Raw genomic sequence first — 20,150 nt, forward strand, 5'->3', positions numbered from 1 at the left:
ATAAATAACTTCTTCATTATCCATTAAACAGTGTGGTTAAACTAAAATGATAATCTTTTTTCTTTTTTAATAAACAATGAAATTAAAAGGGAGTATAAGGGATACTCCTCCCAAAGAAACAAATAGAAAGCTCCTACATCTCAAAAAAAGAGATATTCCAACTATAAAAATTACAAAGATCCACCCATTTGTAAAAAGAACAAAGTCAATTCCAAGAAGTAAACACTATCTCCAACATACGTTAGTTCATACATATATCTACCAAACAACTTTTAACTTTATTTAAAAAGCTCTTATATTCAACTTTAATATAAAAGTAGCTTTTAAAATTTTGGTTGCAGAGCAACAAAAATTCAATTGAATTATTATTTAACTTATATTTGGCAGTCCCCGGCAACGGTGCCAAAAACTTGATCGGAAAAATAGCAAGTGTACTATTTCTACGATGTAGTAATAAAAGGGTAAAATCCAAGTATCGATCTCGAGGGCTGTGTTGGAATATAAGTTATTATAATTATTCAATTAAATAAAAGGACATAAGGGATTTTTGATTGAATTATAATTTCTAAGAGTAAAATAAAAATAGCGGAAAGTAAATTGATGCTTTTTCACTAATATGAGTACATGCCAAGGCAAGGTGTATGATTTGCTCTGTAACAACCCTGAATCCTTATTTGAGATCTCTTCAACAAGTTCATTATATTCAATTACTAAATCTTTAGATTGTTTTCCCATAAATCCTTATTGGGAAAGCCTTTAGTTTTTATCATTAAAACCTAAGTCCTTAGAGAAATAAGATAAAACCAAGCTTTTTACTATCAAGAGTTTCTTAGTGGCCATAGGGTATCCCTAGTCCTAGGTGATATCTACTATGGTCCAATTGGATATAAACCTTAACAATTGTGGTCCGGCAAATTATTAACCACATAACAATCTTTATTGGTCCGATAAAGAAAGCATTAAAAACAGTATACAATTGAATTGAATAACATGAACATGGAATTGATCAAATCAAAATATCAAAGTCATTACAAATCAAATCAGGGACATCCTCTAGCATTGGGGGGTTTAGCTACTCATATTGTTCAAAATAAATTCAAAGATATAAAAGTTAAACATTACAGATAATCAGTGTCAATTGCTCTTGCTCATGAATGATCTCCGTTCTTCAACAATATCATACGTTACTTCCTCTCAATCAGTGTCAATTTCTTCCTTGTGTAAAAGATGCCTCCTTTCTTCTCAATCCTTCACTATATCTTGCAAACTCTTATTTTTAAGTCGGAAAGTACCAAAATGCCCTTCTGGATTACTTTTTGAGTAAAAATCACAAAAACATATAAATCAGCGTAACAAGCCAACACGGGCCGTGTTAGGCAACACAGGTACCCATGTTGGTCCTTTGGATCCCTTAAATCATTTTGCAGCACTCAGTAGCAGCAACACGGGTCGTGTTGGGTAACACGGGTGCCCGTGTTGCTCCACTGTTTTCCATCTTTAACTTGCTTCCTTGCCTGCCCAGCAACACGGGTCGTGTTTCCCAACACGGGTGCCCGTGTTGCACCACTGATTCTTTTCCTTCTTCTTTCTTCTAGCTCCTTACTTCCGACACTTCTTGCAATGTGTAGAGTGAACCATCTCCTAGATCTGAGGCATCATAAAACAACCAAACCAAAGCATAAAATGAGAAAATAAACTCGAAAACTAATTAAAGGATAAAACTTGCAAACGCACTCATAAATACTTAAACATACTTAAAAAGACTATATTATGACATTAAGCAGTGCAAAATACCTGGATTATCATCACGAAAGTGACAAAAACATAGTGAGAATCGTGACCGATCAGCCAATAACTTTGGCAAAGTCGCTGCGCGGGCGCATGCCGCGTTCGAGAAGATGTTTTTTCATGTCGTTGGTCGTGGAGACCTGAACGACTTCTTTATTGAATCTTTCGATGAATGCCCAATGGATTCATCTTTCCCTTGCATGATGGCTTCCAGCGACGCTTCTGACTTGGGGTGACGTCGAGAAGCTGTGAAGTGTCGGAAGAAAGTCTTCCCCAACCGCCTCCAAGACGTGATGGACCCGTCAGGGAGACTCTTATATCAGGCCATGGCCCCTTTCCTCAAAGTGGTGGGGAATAGCCTGCACTTTATCGTGCCCCTGACGCCACGATAATCGAGCAAAGCATTGGTATTTTCTATATGCTCGTCAAGGTTGGTGGTACCGTCGTATGTGCCTAAAGGGTGAGGCTTTTCCAGCCATTTAGGTAGTCGAGTGGCCAAGATCTCCACGGATAATGGGCCTTGAGGCTCGTCATCGTTGGTAGAACTAGGAGAGCGGGCATGGGATCCTCGTCGTATGTGGTCCCGACGGGGAGATGTGCTTCTTGATCGATATTTCGGAGGTGTCCGCCGAGTTTCTTCCCATGGATTCTCATTAATCTTATTGGATGCCGGGGATAGTTGATTCTAACAAGGAGAATTGCGATCGTGTTTCTTGGCCACGAGGACCTCTGGTTCTCCTCGGTTGGAATGACGCTCTCGGGGCCGAGGAGAAGGACTTCTGGAACGTCTTCGGTGTCTCCCCGAGGGAGATCTTGACGGGTGTGTTTCTTCTAACGCTCTGATACTCTTGTTTTGTTGGAGGATCAGAGAATTGGTCTTGTTGATGGCTTCAAACAAGACGGCCAGGATGGGGTCAGCATTGGCCGAGACAGGTAGTTGTTGAGATGATGATTTTGGAGCGTTTTCTTGGACTTTCCTGTTTCATTATCTTGGAGGGCAAGATCGTGAGTATCATCCGGGGAGGGAGATGCGGTCTCACCATCCCTTTTCTGAGGGGCTGCATCCTCAAGGAAAGGGTTGGCAAAGCCGATGCTGGATTTGTGCTCGGGAGAGAGGAACAGACACTGTGGTCGTCATCATGACTGGCCATGGTATGATTATTGAAGATTGCTTTGGTCTTTGTTCGCTGAGGAGAAGACGGGGATAACAAATATTTCCCACAGACAGCGTCACTGATCTGACCTGTTGATCAGAACCAGAAAGGGCCAGAGACGTCCGTGCAGTGTTGATGATGATGAGGAGGGGGTGTACCTACAAGGCACTCCGACGATCAAATAAGTAGGAGCACATATATGTTTTAGTGTTTCAAGGATCTCACATAAAGTAAAATTTAAGGATTCAAAAGATGGTTTTTAAAATGGAAGTCTAAAATTTAAAAAACTTAAAAATGAAGGGACCAAAGTGTATTTAAACCTAAATAAAATTTAAAAATTAGAAATTATTTCTTTAAACATTTCCTTCTAATCATGACCGAGTGAGGGTGATGAAGTAATGACCACTCCTACACGTTAACGGGGAATTACTAAAGTCAAAAGGTGTATATCGTAGTTTTATTATACCTATACATAATACACCAACCTTCTTCTTCTTCTTCTTCCTGCAAAGTTAGCAACTAACAATGGAGGCTATTGTAGGAGAAAAACTGATCTCAGTTTTTGTGGAAGTCTTGTTAGAAAAACTTGTTTCTACCGAGTTCGTCGACTACTTCCGGACTACGAATCTGGACTTTTCCCTCTTGGAAAAGCTCAAGACAACACTGGTGAGGCTGGATTTACTCCGAGATGCTGTTTTTGAAGCAGATAATTTGTTTGATCAGATCAATTTGTTTCAGTATCAAACCCAAACCGCTACTACTCAGGTTCTGAAAAACTTTTGCTTCCTTTTTAAACGCTATAGTGGATTGATTAATTCTAATATACAAAAATTGATTGAAAAATTACAAGGCCTGAGTTCAGGAGAAGGAATTGATGAATTAAGTGTTTCCAATTCTAGCACTGTTTTGCATGATGAATCTTCTACTAGTTCTATATTGGATCATCAAGTTTCTATTTATGGAAGAGACACTGATATTGAGAAGCTTAAAAATCTTTTGTTGTCTAGTAGTAGTGATGGTGATAGTAAAACAAGAGTGATTTCTATTGTTGGTATGGGAGGGATTGGTAAAATAGCCCTTGCTAAACACCTTTACAATCTTCCACAAGTTAGGGACAAATTTGAGTTAAAACTGTGGGTAGATATCTCAAAGGATGTTGATCATTTGAGTGTTTATGAAACTATTCTTCAATCTTTCACTTCACAATCTATCAATAATGATAACCTTAATTCTCAAATTCTTAAATCTTCCAAAACAAAAGGAAATCACACTAGTGACGTGACTACCATATACCCGAATCTTCTATTAGAATCACTGCAGCAAATTTTAAGCACTTCAAATTTCTTGCTAGTACTGGATGATGTGTGGGATACAAAATTTGTTGATTGGATATATTCTATGGACATCTTTAATGCTGGGGATACGAGAAGTAGGATCATCCTTACAACACGGGATGAAAGAGTTGCAAGATCCTTACGAACCTTTCTTTTTGTCTACCATTTGAGACCTTTGGAAAGTGGAGATTGCTGGTCTTTATTTTCCAGATATGCATTTGGAGCATGTAACAATCAACAACCATCCTCTCTAGAAGAAATTGGTAGGGAAATCGCAAAAAAGTGTGATGGATTACCATTAGCTGCAATGGAATTTGGGGCTCTTCTTTACGGTAAGTTGTCTCCAGGTGACTGGAATTATGTGCTAGAAAGTAACATTTGGGACTCAACAAATCATGAGGTGCTCGCTGCTCTAGAATCGAGCTATCGTTATCTTTCGACTCTTTTAAAAAGATGCTTTGCATATTGCTCTCTTTTTCCAAAGAAGACCATTTTAGAAAAAAAAATGGTAGTTCAATTGTGGATTGGAGAAGATTTGGTAGAATTGTCCACAGATCAAGAAAGTTGGGAAACAGTCGGTGAAGAGTACTTTGATGTACTAGTGTCAAGGTCGTTGATACAACGTCGATTTATCGGTGACAAGCAAACTTTGAAATGCATAACCTCATCCATGATTTGACTACAATGGTTTCATCTCCAAAATGTATCAGGTTGGACAAACATAACCTAGATGAAAGTGTACATAAGTTGTCATACAATAGAGGGCTATATGACTCATTTGATAAATTGCATGGAATAAAAAGTCTACGTACCTTTTTAGCATTACCATTACAAGAACAATTTCCTAGTTGTTTGCTATCGAACAAGGTACTACATGACTTGTTGCCAACAATGAAACAACTACAGGTGTTGTCTTTGTCAAACTACAAAAGTATCACGGAGGTTCCCAACTCTATTGGAAATTTGTTATACCTGCAGTACTTAAATCTTTCTCACACAAATATTGAAAGACTTCCTTCTGAAACATGCAAGCTTTACAATCTACAGTTCTTGTTGTTGGCAGGCTGTAAAAGGCTCACTGAGTTGCCCGAGGACATGGGAGAATTGGTTAATCTGCATCACCTTGACATTAGTAACACTGCATTGACGGAGATTCCTGCACAAATAGCCAAGCTAAAAAATCTCCAAACTTTGTCTAACTTTGTTGTCAGCAAGCATAATGATGGATTGAAGGTTGAAGAGCTCGGAAAATTTCCTCACCTACAAGGAAAACTTTCCATATCACAACTACAAAATATCAATGACCCCTCTGAAGCAGATCAATCCAATATAAAGATGAAAAAACAAATAGACGAGTTAGCTTTGGATTGGGATTGTGGCGGTACATTTCCAGATTCACAAACTAAAAGAGTTATATTTGAACATTTGCAACCTGCAACAAGTTTGAAAAGTCTCACTATCAAAGGCTATGGTGGAATCAACTTTCCAAATTGGTTAGGTGATTTTTCATTTAGCAACATGGTGTATTTGGAGATCTCGAATTGTGGTGACTGTTTATGGCTTCCACCCCTTGGACAGCTTGAAAATCTGAAAGAACTCTTTATTGAAGGGATGCAATCTTTACAGACAATTGGCACTGAGTTCTATGGAAGTGATAACTCTTCATTTCAGCCATTTCCCTCCTTGGAGACTCTACACTTTGAGGATATGCAAGAGTGGGATGAATGGAACTTAACTGGAGGTATGTCAAAGTTTCCTAGTCTTAAAACTCTATCACTAAGTAAGTGCCCAAAACTGAGAATAGGAAAAATACTCGAAAAATTCCCTTCCTTAATTGAACTTGAGTTAAGAGAATGTGCTCTAGTGGTGCAATCAATTCCATCATCAAATCATGTAATAAGTCAACTAATGCTCCCTCTAAATTCTCTTCAACAACTGACTATAGATGGATTTCCGTCTCTGATGTCTTTCCCAACAGATAGTCTGTCCAAAACCTTGAAAATTCTCATAATCAATAACTGTGAGAATCTAGAGTTCCTTCCTCATGAGTACTTGCACACTTTCACATCGCTTAAGGAATTGAAAATATCTTATAGCTGTAATTCATTGATATCATTTACCTTAGGCGCTCTCCCTGTCCTTAAGAGTCTATTTATTGAGGGTTGTAAAAATCTGAAATCGATACTAATTGCTGAAGACGCGTCTAAAAAGAGTCTCTCAATTCTTAGAAGCATCAAAATATGGGACTGTAATGAGCTGGAATCATTTCCCCCGGGTGGATTGGCCACTCCAAACCTCATTTATTTTGCAGTGTGGAAGTGTGAGAAGCTTCTTTCTTTACCTGAAGCAATGTACAATCTAACCGACCTTCGGGAAATGGAAATTGATAATCTACCAAGTCTTCAATCTTTTGTCATAGATGATTTGCCTAGAAGTTTACAGGAATTGACTATTGGCTATGTTGGAGGGATTATGTGGAATACTGAGCCAACTTGGGAACATCTCACTTGTCTTTCGGTGTTGCGAATTAATGGCGATGGTACGGGAAAAACGGTGATGGGGCCACTGCTACCTGCATCGCTTGTGAAATTATGCATTTGTGGTCTTAATGATAAAAGCATTGATGGGATGTGGCTTCAACATCTCATATCTCTCAAAAACCTTGAAATTGTGAACGCTCTGGTAGGTATGGAAAAGTCTATGAGAGAAAAAATAAGAAAGGGGGAGAATAGGACAAAGTTTGATAGTAATAGCACATGGGTTGTACAGCTGGCAGCAGCTGTTTGGTCATGGAATCTAGGAATGAGTCAATAAATGATTGTTAGTAATAGCACATGGGTTGTACAGCTGGCAGCAGCTGTATGGTCATAGAATCTAGGAGTGAGTCAATAAATGATTGAGCACTCACTCTTTTAGGGTACGCAGAATTTCAGTGGAGACTGACTCATAGGAGAGATAAGGCCTCTCAAAGTGCCTCCTTTATTTTTCCTTCTTTCTGCATTTTCTGTAGCTTTCTCTGACTGATTGTATTGCTAGATCCCATATGAACTCTAGCCTTTCTTTTCTAATAATCAGTCATTTTCATCTTACTCTGAGCATTTACTGTATTACTATAGTTAGATACTGAATTGGTCTTATCAATTTGGTATCTAGAGCCTTGGTTTCGACTGTTGGTGAATGGTCTGTACGCGAAAAAACATGGAAAACAGAGTAGACACAATGGAGCAGAGGATGAATCAATTCGAAGGGACGATAGATCAAATCAGGCAGCTGGTGTTGGAACAACAAGCAAGACCTCAAGTTACGGTGGAGCAAATACGTCAACTGATTCAAGAACGACCATATCGGAATCAGGGGAGGACTGAAAATGAAGACGAGTACGACGAAGAGGAAGGAAGTGGTCGAAGCACTCTTTCGCGTGAATCTCGACACAGAAATCGCCGTCACAGTGGCGGAAATGGGTCTCAGTTTAGGGGAAACAGACGAAGGTTGGAGATTCCGATTTTTAAGGGGGATGACGCTTTTGGATGGCTTGTTCGCGTGGAGAGATATTTCCATCTTAATGGGATACGAGTACGCGACAAGTTAGATGCGGTAGTGCTTGCTATGGAGGATAGAGCTTTGAACTGGTATCAATGGTGGGAAGAGCAAGCACCATTAAGGACTTGGGAAGAATTTAAGATTGCTGTGATGAGACGATTTCAGCCTGGTATGCTTCAAAACCCGATGGGACCGTTGCTGAGTTTGAAACAAAAGGGGTCAGTTGTGGAGTATATGGAGAAATTTGAGATGCTGGTAGCTCCATTTAGAAGAGAGGAAAGAATAATGTTGGACTCCATTTTTATGAATGGATTGAAAGAAGAAATCCAGGCAGAACTGAAGCTTTATGAGAGTCAAAGTTTGTCTGACCTCATGGATAGGGCTTTGTTAATTGAGGAGAAGAATGAAGTACTCCATAAGAAGGGTAGTTCTTGGAGGGATAGAGGAGGACTTCTGAGGATTAGAGATCCTGCAGAAATTGGAGGCTCTAAGAAGGAGGGTGAGAAGGTCAGTGGGGGAGCGAATGAAAAATACAAGGGGAGGAGATTAAACCCTGCAGAGCTGGAAGAGAGGAGCAAGAAGGGATTATGTTTCAAGTGTGGTGACAAGTGGAGTAGAGAACATGTCTGCAAGTTCAAGCATATGAGCTTGAAATTGTGTGAAAATAGTAGTGATGAAGAAGAGGGAACAGGGGGGTAGGCATTCAAACGGAGGAATTGGAGGAAGTAGTTGAGGAATTTAGAACTCTGCAACTGTCCCTGCAGAGCAAAGAAGGGTTTACCTCTAACAAATCTTTCAAGGTATGGGTGACTGTGAAAAATAAGGAGTTGCTGACCTTGATTGATTCAGGTGCAACAAGCAATTTCATTGACTCTAGGGTGGTGGAAGAGCTAGGATTGAAAGTGAGGGAGACACCTACTTATGTGATAGAAGTAGGAAATGGAGAGAGGGTGACAAACCAAGGGATATGTGAAGAATTAACCTTCCAGTTGCAAGGAGTGGACTGTGAGCAACACTTTTTCTTGATGAATTTGGGCGGATCAGATATGGTGTTAGGCATGGACTGGTTAGCTAGCTTGGGGAATATTGAAGCTAATTTTGGGAAGCTATGTTTAAGGTGGAAATCAAATGGCCAAGTTCATGAGATACAAGGGGATCCTTCTTTGTGTAATAGACAAGCTTCATGGAAGTCTATAGTCAAAGCTCTTAATGATGAAGGGGTTGGATTCTATTTGCAGAATTTGAATACTGACACTACTGTGGAGCCTCAAGGCATGAGGGATTGGGAGATGGTGCTAAAACATTTTGAAGAAGTTTTTCAATTGCCCTCTGGTTTACCACCTGTCCGGGACCAGGATCATGCTATAAGACTAAAGAATGAGGCTGTTATACCTAACCTCAGACCCTATAGGTATCCATTTTTTCAAAAGAATGAGATAGAAAAGATAGTCAAGGATATGTTACAGGCTGGGATTATTAGGCACAGCACCAGTCCCTTCTCAAGTCCTGTATTGTTGGTGAAAAAAAAAGATGGAGGTTGGAGGTTTTGCACAGACTATAGAGCTTTGAACAAAGTAACGATTCCAAACAAATTCCCTATTCCTGTTATTGAAGAACTGCTGGATGAATTGGAGGGGGCTGTGATATTTTCAAAGTTAGATCTGAAATCTGGATACCACCAGATTAGAATGAAAGAGGAAGATATTGAAAAGACAGCTTTTAGAACACATGAAGGGCACTATGAATACCTAGTGATGCCCTTTGGCTTGACTAATGCTCCTTCCACATTTCAAGCCTTGATGAATGAGGTATTGAGACCTTTCCTTAGGAAGTTTTGCTTGGTGTTCTTTGATGACATATTGATTTACAGTAAAAGTAGAGATGAACACAAGGAACATTTAACTAGGGTCTTAAAGGTTCTGCAAAATCAGCAGTTGTATGTCAACAAAAAAAAGTGTTCTTTTGGCCAACAAGAGGTGGAATATTTAGGGCACATTATATCTGGGCAAGGAGTTTCTGCAGACCCTAAGAAAATAGAAGATATGACCAAGTGGCCTAGACCTAAAGATGTGAAAGGATTAAGAGGATTTTTAGGTCTCACTGGTTATTATCGAAAATTTGTGAGAAATTATGGAAAAATTGCTTGGCCTTTAACACAACTTCTAAAAAAAGAGGGGTTTAAATGGAGCAATGAAGCTGAAGTGGCTTTTGAGGAGCTAAAGGCAGTTATGACTACGATCCCTGTGTTGGCCATGCCTGATTTCAGTAAAGAATTTGTGGTTGAGACTGATGCATCAGGGAAAGGGATAGGGGCTGTTCTCATGCAAGGAGGGAGACCTATTTGTTATATGAGTCAAACATTATCTGACAGGGCTCAACAGAAATCTGTGTATGAAAGAGAATTGATAGCTATTGTTGTGGCCATTCAGAAATGGAGACCCTATCTGTTGGGCAGACATTTCACCATTCACACTGACCAGAAAAGTTTGAAATTCATTACTGAGCAGAGGATCATGGGAGAGGAACAGCAGAAGTGGTTGTCTAAACTTTTAGGCTTTGATTTTGAAGTTAAGTACAAGCCAGGGAAAGAGAATAGTGCTGCTGATTCTCTATCAAGACAAATGCAGTATGCTAATATCATCACAGTTTAGTGTGAAGCCTAGGAGGGTTTAGAAGAAGAAGTGCAGAATGATGATAAGCTGAAGGCAGTGGTATTAGACTTAATTTCAGACCCTTCTAGCCATCAAGGGTTTCAACTTAAAGGGGGCAGGTTATATCATGAAGGGAGGGTTGTTATTCCAAAAAATTCACCTAGAGTGGCTTGGATTTTACATGAATTTCATGATACAGCAGCAAGTGGACATTCTGGCCATTTGAGAACTTACAAGAGGATTGCAAGTGTGGTTTATTGGGAAGGAATGAGAAAAAAAAATTCAGGAGTATGTGAACGCTTGTGATGTGTGTCAAAGAAACAAGTATCAAACTTTGACACCTGGGGGATTACTTCAACCTTTGCCCATCCCCACACAGATTTGGACAGACATCTCAATGGATTTTATAGGAGGTTTACCAAGAGCCCATGGAATTGACACAGTTATGGTGATTGTGGACAGACTGACCAAATATGCTCATTTCCTCCCTGTTAGTCATCCATACACAGCTAAGGATATTGCTGAGCTATTTATTCAGAATGTGGTGAAGTTGCATGGATTCCCTAGTTCCATAGTTTCTGACAGAGATAAGGTGTTCCTGAGTAATTTCTGGTCAGAACTGTTTAAGCAAGTTGGCACTAAACTGAAATACAGTAGTGCCTACCACCCTCAGTCTGATGGGCAAACTGAGGTGGTAAATAGGTGTTTGGAGACTTATCTTAGATGTGTCACTGGGTTGAAACCCAAGCAGTGGCCTAAATGGCTAGCCTGGGCAGAGTATTGGTATAATACCAATTATCATGCTTCCCTAAAGACTACTCCTTTTGAAGCTCTTTATGGGAGACCCCCCCTGTGATAATAAAAGGAGACAATTCAGCAGTGGATGAAGTGAATCAAATGACAGCTGACAGAAATCTAATGATCAAGGAGTTACAAGAACAACTGCTGAGGGCTCAGGATGTTATGAGGAATCAGGCTAATAAGCATAGGAGAGCAGTAGAATATGAGGTGGGAGATATGGTGTTCTTAAAAATTCAGCCTTATAAGATGAAAAAGCTGGCAAAAAGGTTGAATCAGAAATTAAGTCCAAGGTATTATGGGCCCTATGAAGTGATACAAAGAATTGGAGCTGTGGCCTATAAACTCAAATTGCCTGAAGACACTAAAGTGCACCCTGTTTTTCATGTATCCTTGCTCAAGAAAGCTGTAACACCTACTGTGGAAACTCAACCTTTGCCTAGTTGCATGAATGAAGAATGGCAATTGGAACCAATGCCTGAGAGGGTAATCAGTAATAGGAAGAATGAACAAGGAGAGCTGGAGATTTTAGTGAAATGGAGAAATCTACCTGAATTTGAGAATTCATGGGAGTCAGTGAAAAAAATGCAAGCAGAATTTCCAGCCTTTATCCTTGAGGTCAAGGATAGTTTTGAAGGGGGAGGAGTTGGTAGGTATGGAAAAGTCTATGAGAGAAAAAATAAAAAAGGGGGAGAATAGGACAAAGTTTGATAGTAATAGCACATGGGTTGTACAGCTGGCAGCAGCTGTTTGGTCATGGAATCTAGGAATGAGTCAATAAATGATTGTTAGTAATAGCACATGGGTTGTACAGCTGGCAGCAGCTGTATGGTCATAGAATCTAGGAGTGAGTCAATAAATGATTGAGCACTCACTCTTTTAGGGTACGCAGAATTTCAGTGGAGACTGACTCATAGGAGAGATAAGGCCTCTCAAAGTGCCTCCTTTATTTTTCCTTCTTTCTGCATTTTCTGTAGCTTTCTCTGACTGATTGTATTGCTAGATCCCATATGAACTCTAGCCTTTCTTTTCTAATAATCAGTCATTTTCATCTTACTCTGAGCATTTACTGTATTACTATAGTTAGATACTGAATTGGTCTTATCACGCTCCCAAACTCAAATCTTTGCCCAAAGGATTGCCTTCCTCTCTTTCAATACTAAGTATCACTCGCTGTCCATTACTGGTTGCAACATTGCGGAGGAAGCGAGGGAAAGAGTGGCGTAAGATTGCTTACATTCCTGCCATAATTATCGACGACGAATTGATCACATAAGTTTCATCTCTAGGTGAGTCTCTAAAGTACTTCCTTTTTTTTGCTTTCTTATTATGTACTCATCATTTAATATTATCAATTTAAGTAATAACCTTGAAATACAATATCATAATGCTAACTCATTTTTTAATCATTGCATTAAATTCTATGTCACTCTTGCTTCTGCCCAATCTTGCTGTTGTTAGAAGCCAAATTCACATGCACTAACAGCAACCAAATCCAGTAAATGTTTTACTGATAAGGAGCAGATGGAAAGGAGAAACAGCCATTGACCACAAATATGCTAGGTACTCTTATTTGTCTCTGAATTTATATATATTTGAATGAGTTGGTTTTAATGCATTGATTTTATCAAGGTTTTGTAACACTGTTAAATTCATCTTTACTATATTAGTCTAATGAATATCATTTATGCATTTCCACCTATTCTATCTATCAAACTATCTTGACCTATATTAGAACTCTTTCCTTGTGATTAGCCTTCTACCCTTGCTTGTCATGTATGGCAGATAAAAATGCTTAAGAAAGTTACTTGGTTCTAAATTATGTTTTGATTTTTGAGACTTTATGTTTTGTTGTTTATCAGTTCATCAAACAGATTTTATTGCTTATTCTTTATTTTCAATTTAATTTTCCTCTCTCCAGTTTGCAGATCGACCAAGGGCTTCTGTGGGATTGATGACTTGCAACAAGATGGCAGCACTGTAATCTAAGGTATAAGTTTCCTCTTTGATAGATTTTAATACTACTCCTTTACCTACATGCATGTTCGAATGTTCATTTTTCTTTCCATCAATAATATTATACCTTTTTTTGAGCCTCTCTCTTGTTTGTTGTTTTGCCATCAATAAATCTGGTTTTTAACGTTCACATCAGCATACAATGTAACTAAATTATTTTCACAAGTTCTTGTTCATGAGTGGTCTCTTCTATAGATTTATATGTCATTATTGTTTACTCTAGTGTCTCTTCTAGTATCAAAATCTTCCATTTTTGACATCAATTGCGTTGGGAAGGCGTCTATTAAAGCTGCTGCTCAAATTGCTATATTAATGCTTATGGACTATCAAAAATAATTTAGTGAGTTTTCTCTTTTGGCACATGAATTCCAAATAAGTTTGTGGCCACTTGAGTATCTTCAATTGGTTTCTTATATTTGGTTATAATTCCTAGTTACCTTACAGTTCTAAAGTTGATAAAGCACCGGTATTAATAATAAACTGTAATTGTTACCTTACAGTTCTAAAGTAAAAGTTAGTTGTTAGTAATTGTTAGAAAGTTAGTAGCTGGGGATCATTGTGGTGACTGATGAACTATTTTGCAGTGCAAAAAAGTAAGAAACTTTTGCACTAGCAGAACTGATAAACTTTTGCCTTCAAGAAATGAAATTTAAAATCTTCCAAATCTGCAATCTATTGCCAAAGATGGTTTTCCTAGAAGTTTAAATACTGACCATTATTGTAAGCTAGTTTGCATAAGATTGATCATAAAATTTCCTGTCTCTGGGTGACTCACAGGAATACTCTTTTGTTATTTCAATTTTCGCATTATGTCATCAATAAACTTTGTTGATTTCAATATTTGCATCGGCATACAACAACACCACATCAAGTTGATGTTTTTTATTATTTACATCATCAATTAATTGTGTTTTGGGCCTATATGTTTACTACTACATTCATCAAATTTGTTGGCTTAGTCTTTGTGTTTTGTGGAACATTTTTTGAGATATTTTTATTGCAGATCAACCAGGGGCCTATTGTGTGATTGGAACCAAGATGGAAGTAATGGCATCTCAGGTTTGAATTTCCTCTTTGATACAGAAAGGAGATGACAGCTGGAGTAACTACGGCGAGCAGCAATGATCTGTCAGATTTGATTTTGCAGCGACTGCTTTGCCATAGAATTCTGGATGCAGTAGAGAGGATCCATACTCATGAGAATAAAAAGAGGAGCAATGTTTTCTTATAGGCTGCATTTTGTTGGTGATTTCTAATACTATTCCTATTCATTTAAACTAAGCAGCTTTGGGTGACTTTTGTGCCTAAAACACTTTTTCAAGCTTATGAGGAGGATTCGTTTGAATAATCATGTTTTAATTTTTACAACTTCTTGTTCATGACTCATGAGTTGTATTGTATGTGCATATTTGGATTTGAGAGACATGACTTATAAGTTAGTTGTAAATAACATTGATGTGACTTTGTATATCATAGTGATCATCATGACAACTTTGATATTGGACATGTTTTAGCAAGCTTTGCATAGCAGTGGCATCTCTTTTATAAATGAACCAGTTTATTTTCTGCCACTTTATTAGCTTACTTCATTTGTTTATTTTCACTATAATACCATTAAGCTCAGCAAGGTAATATAAGCAGTGGCCTAAATGACAATGTTTATAGGTCTTGACTCTTAAGGGTTACTGTTCAAATAATTTGTCATTTAGTTTCTACCGAGTTTTGAAGTTTAACCCCTTTTCTTGATTTGTAAAGGTGACATGAGTTTAATTAGTAACAAAAATCATTGCATCGCTCTAAATACGGATGCTCTTCATGACTCTCACTAATGAGAAAGTTATCGAAGTGAAACTTGACAATGTACCTCAAGTTTTCAATGTGAAAGTTGACCGTACACCTCCAATCATGTACAGCATTGGTTCTCGGCTACAGTCAAGAACGATAAAAAATTTACTTCGCCAGATGAATTGTTGACATGGGTTCAAGATGGAGCAAAATTTTTTTTAGATTTACTATTATTTCAAAATCAAATTTAGGTGGAAAAATAGAAATTTAATTCATATGTGGAAATGTTTTCTTTAGAGGTCAAGAAAATGGTTCTGCAATATCTGTAACAGAACTGGATATATTGTTGATATGCTCAGCTAAACTCTTTCCTACATGGCTCTCTACTCCTCATGGTCTGGATGCTCCATTTCTGAATGTGTGGAATATAGGATGAATGTGCCATGGCTTTTGTCGAGGACCTCTCAACGAAAGTCTGCATATTCCCCCGACATCATTCGGATTTGTGGAGAAAACCATTTGACGATTCTACCTCCAGGTTAACAAATACAAACCTGACATAAAAATAACATGTCATGTTTGATGGTGTTCAATTTATAATCGAACACAGCCATAACTAGAAATAAACAATATTAGGCATGGACAGTATATTAGGCACTAATGATGATGGAGTTGGGCACTGTTTGTTAAGAGATTACAATCAATTAACAACATATATAGGATTCTAGGAAAATAAAACAAACATTCTAAATTACAAAAATTACTATTCCGGTATTTATAAAGGTGCACAAATATAGTACATGGTAAAGCCTAACTAACTTCCAACAAGAAAAACTACATGTCAAGCCTGGTCAGTTGCATTGAACGTATCCTGATCGACACCAATGCCTAGCTGCAAAAAGTAACATGATAAAGACCAAAAAGAAATGTGAGCAAAAATTACATGATACAACCAAATAACATGATGCAAATATAGGCGTAAAAATGAAATCGTACATACACTTAATGGTGAGTGAAAATGAGAGTTAAGACCATACATGTAAGATGTAAGTAAAAAAGAAAATATACATACACTTGATAGTATCCTGCTAAGTTATGACCCTGCTAAGAGATCTTAATCCTGACCACGCCGTCAACAGAAAATGGTCTTACTTCGATCGTAGCATGCTTGGCAGCCGACACACATAGGACCGTATGATCATACAACCAAGCGCTCGTGTCATGAATTCTGGCTTAATGCCTTTCTCATTGCATTTGATACTATATATAATAGTGTCGGTAATTACAACTCATAATGACTAATTACAACTCATAATAACTAATTACAACTTATAATCGCTAATTACCTATTCTATGAATGTAAATTATTCACAATAAATGTGTTTGATTATTTCCTGATTAACATCCCCCCTCAAATTGATGCGGCTGGTCAAGGAGCATCAATTTGCTAACAAGAAACTGATGTCGTGGGCGTGGAACAGCCTTGGTAAGAATATCTGCAAGTTGCAACTGAGTACTGACATGAGGAAGTGATATTATTTGATTATCGTAGGCGTCACGTATTGAATGACAATCAACTTCGATATGTTTGGTGCGCTCATGAAAAACAGGATTTGCAACAATTTGAATGGCACTTGTATTGTCAGCATAAAGTGAAGTTGCCTCTGTTTAGGGAAATCCAAGTTCAGCCAAAAGACCACGAAGCCAAAGTATTTCTGAACAAGCAGCAGACATGGCACGATACTCGGATTCAGTAGAAGACTTAGAAACTCTTGCTTGCTTCTTACTTTTCCAAGAGATCAATGAAGAACCAAGAAACATGCACCAACCAGTAACAGATCGACGAGTATCGGGACACCCTGCCCAATCAGCATCACTATAAGCACTCAACTGAAGAGAAATTCCAATGGAAAAGAATAATCCGCGGTGAGAGGTTCCCTTTAAGTAGCGAATTATACGACGAACCGCAGCCAAGTGAATATGACAAGGAGAATGCATGAATTGACTTACTTGTTGAACAACAAAAGATATGTCAGGGCGAGTAATAGTCAAGTAGTTGAGGCTGCCCACAAGTTGTCGATACAATAAGGGATCAGGCAAAAGATCACCATCATCACGATGATATTTAACATTAACCTCAAGAGGAGTATCTACCGGATTAGCCGATTCGAGACCGGCCATAGAAATCAAATCTGTAGCATACTTGTGTTGATGGAGAAAGATGCCCTTGGATGTAGAATGAACCTCAAGACCAAGAAAATAATGTAGATTACCCAAGTCTTTCATGTGAAATGAGGCTTGTAACTATTGCTTAAGTCGCTGAATGGAAGCATGATCCGAACCAGTAATAATCATATCATCAACATACAAAAGAAGCAGAACAATACCCGTAGATGTGCTATGAATCAATAAAGATGAATCATACTGACTCTGAATAAAGGAGAATCCAAGTAGAGTGGAGCGGAATTTCTCGTACCATGCTCTAGGTGCCTGTTTCAAACCATATAAGGAGCGTTTGAGCTTACACACGCCTTTAGATGACGAGAATAAGCCTTGAGGTGGAGTCATATAAATATCTTCTCTCAGGTCACCATGAAGAAAAGCATTCTTCACATCCATTTGATGAAGAGTCCAACCACTAGAAGCAGCTATAGAGATGATCGTGCGGACAGTTGTCATTTTGGTAACCGGTGCAAATGTCTCATCATAATCAATTCCATATTCCTGCTTGTTTCCTAATGCAACCAAACGAGCCTTGTAACGATTGAGGGAACCATCAGAATTTAATTTCACAGAATACACCCATTTGCAACCTATAGGTTTTACATCGGGAGGGCAAGAGACAATATCCCATGTGAAATTCTCTTGAAGAGCTTGAAGCTCTTCATTCATTGCTTTTATCCATCGCACATCCTTAACAGCCTGTGAGTAACAAGTAGGAATAGATATGCTAGAGAGTGTGGCAGTCAGAGAAGTATGTGAGGAATCATACCTGTCTGGTGAATATCTATCTGGTGCACGAGATATTCGACCAGAACGTCGTGGTTCAACCGGTACAGGATCAGGTGGCGGTTCAGCATCGGGAAGGGCCGTGGGAACCTGCTGTCTGTGTTTTCTGACATATACATGACCTAGTTTATAACGTTCTATAGATTGAGGCATAATAGAAAACTTAGGAAGAGTAACAATTGTTAGAACAAGATTTGTTCTTATCAATTATCTTAGTTTTGATGATAACAATAATATGAATTTTGCTTAAGATAATATGGTACTCTAATCCAATGCAATTTCCCTTTCAGGAAATATATAAAGAGTACGCATAATTCAGCGCTCAGAAGATGTGTCTCAAATGGTTCAGCATGCAACATCAGAACATGGTCTGGCAAGACATCAGAAGATGGTCGAAGCAGAATCAGAACATGGGTCTATGGAAGCATCAGAAGAACATGAGATCAGAAGCACTGAAGATCAGAAGATGGTATCACGCTCAGAAGCACTTCAAGATCAGAAGATCAGAAGATGCTATGCACCAAGCTGTTTGACTCTGATGATATTCAAACGTCGTATTCACAAACATCAGATCAGAAGGAAGTACACGTGGCAGACTACGCTGACTGACAAAAGGAACGTTAATGCTACTAAAGGCAACGTCAGTAGACACAGCGTGAACAAGGCTCGAGGTAGTTGACAAAAGCGTATAACATTAAATGCAATGCTGTACGGAACACGCAAAGCATTAAATGCACTCAACGGTCATCTTCTCAACGCCTATAAATATGAAGTTCTGATGAGAAGCAAGGTTAATGATTTCGCACCAATACAATTCAAATTAACTTGCTGAAACTCTGTTCAAATCACAACTCAGAATCTTCATCTTCATCAAAGCTCACTACATTGCTGTTGTAATATCTTAGTGAGATTAAGCTTAAACTGTAAGAGAAATATCACAGTTGTGATTATAGCTTTTAAGAAGCATTTGTAAACTCTTGAATAGATTACATTAAGTTGTAAGGAACTAGAGTGATCGTGTGATCAGTATACTCTAGGAAGTCTTGGCAGTTGGCTGAGCAGTTTGTAACTAGAGTGATCAGGTTGATCAGTATACTCTAGAGGAAGTCTTAGGAGTGAACTAAGCCTAGAGTGATCGTGTTGATCAGTAGACTCTAGAAAAGTCTTAGAGGGTATCTAAGCAGTTGTTCCTGGAGTGATCAGTGTGTGATCAGAAGACTCTGGAAGACTTAGTTGCAGACTAAGTGGAAAACCATTGTAATCCGTGCGATTAGTGGATTAAATCCTCAGTTGAGGTAAATCATCTCTGCGGGGGTGGACTGGAGTAGCTTCGTTAACAGCGAACTAGGATAAAAATAATTGTGCAATTTATTTTTATCGTCCAAGATTTAAAGTCACACTTATTCAATCCCCCCTTTTCTAAGTGTTTTTCTATCCTTCAATTGGTATCAGAACGCCGGTTCTAAGGTGCAAGCACTTAACCGTGTTTAGAAAAGATTCAGGAAGAGAAAAACGCTTCATTTAAAAGATGGTTGATGAAAGTGAAAAGACTACACCTACACCTGCATCTACATCTGGCTCTGCTGAGCAATACAACGGTAACAATGGTTATACTAGACCGCCGGTATTTGATGGTGAAAACTTTGAATACTGGAAAGATAAACTGGAAAGTTACTTTCTGGGTCTAGATGGTGATCTATGGGATCTTCTGATGGATGGTTACAAACATCCAGTAAATGCCAGTGGCGCAAAGCTGTCAAGGCAAGAAATGAATGATGATCAAAAGAAGCTTTTCAGGAATCATCATAAATGCAGAACTGTTTTGCTGAATGCTATCTCTCATGCTGAGTATGAGAAGATATCTAACAGGGAAACGGCCTATGATATATATGAGTCCTTGAAAATGACTCATGAAGGAAACGCTCAAGTCAAGGAGACCAAAGCTCTAGCCTTAATCCAGAAGTATGAAGCCTTCAAGATGGAGGATGATGAAGACATTGAAAAGATGTTTTCGAGATTTCAAACTCTGACTGCTGGATTGAGAGTTCTTGACAAAGGATACACCAAGGCTGATC

At 38.5% G+C, this 20,150-nt stretch overlaps 1 pseudogene; it reads left to right on the forward strand.

Moving 5' to 3' along the window:
• The first annotated feature begins 3,398 nt into the window (after positions 1-3,398).
• LOC131593308 (putative disease resistance protein At3g14460) lies at positions 3,399-16,014 on the forward strand (annotated as a pseudogene).
• Positions 16,015-20,150: the final 4,136 nt, after the last annotated feature.

Source organism: Vicia villosa, linkage group LG3 (assembly GCF_029867415.1).
Source record: "Vicia villosa cultivar HV-30 ecotype Madison, WI linkage group LG3, Vvil1.0, whole genome shotgun sequence".
NCBI classification, from domain to species: domain Eukaryota; kingdom Viridiplantae; phylum Streptophyta; class Magnoliopsida; order Fabales; family Fabaceae; genus Vicia; species Vicia villosa.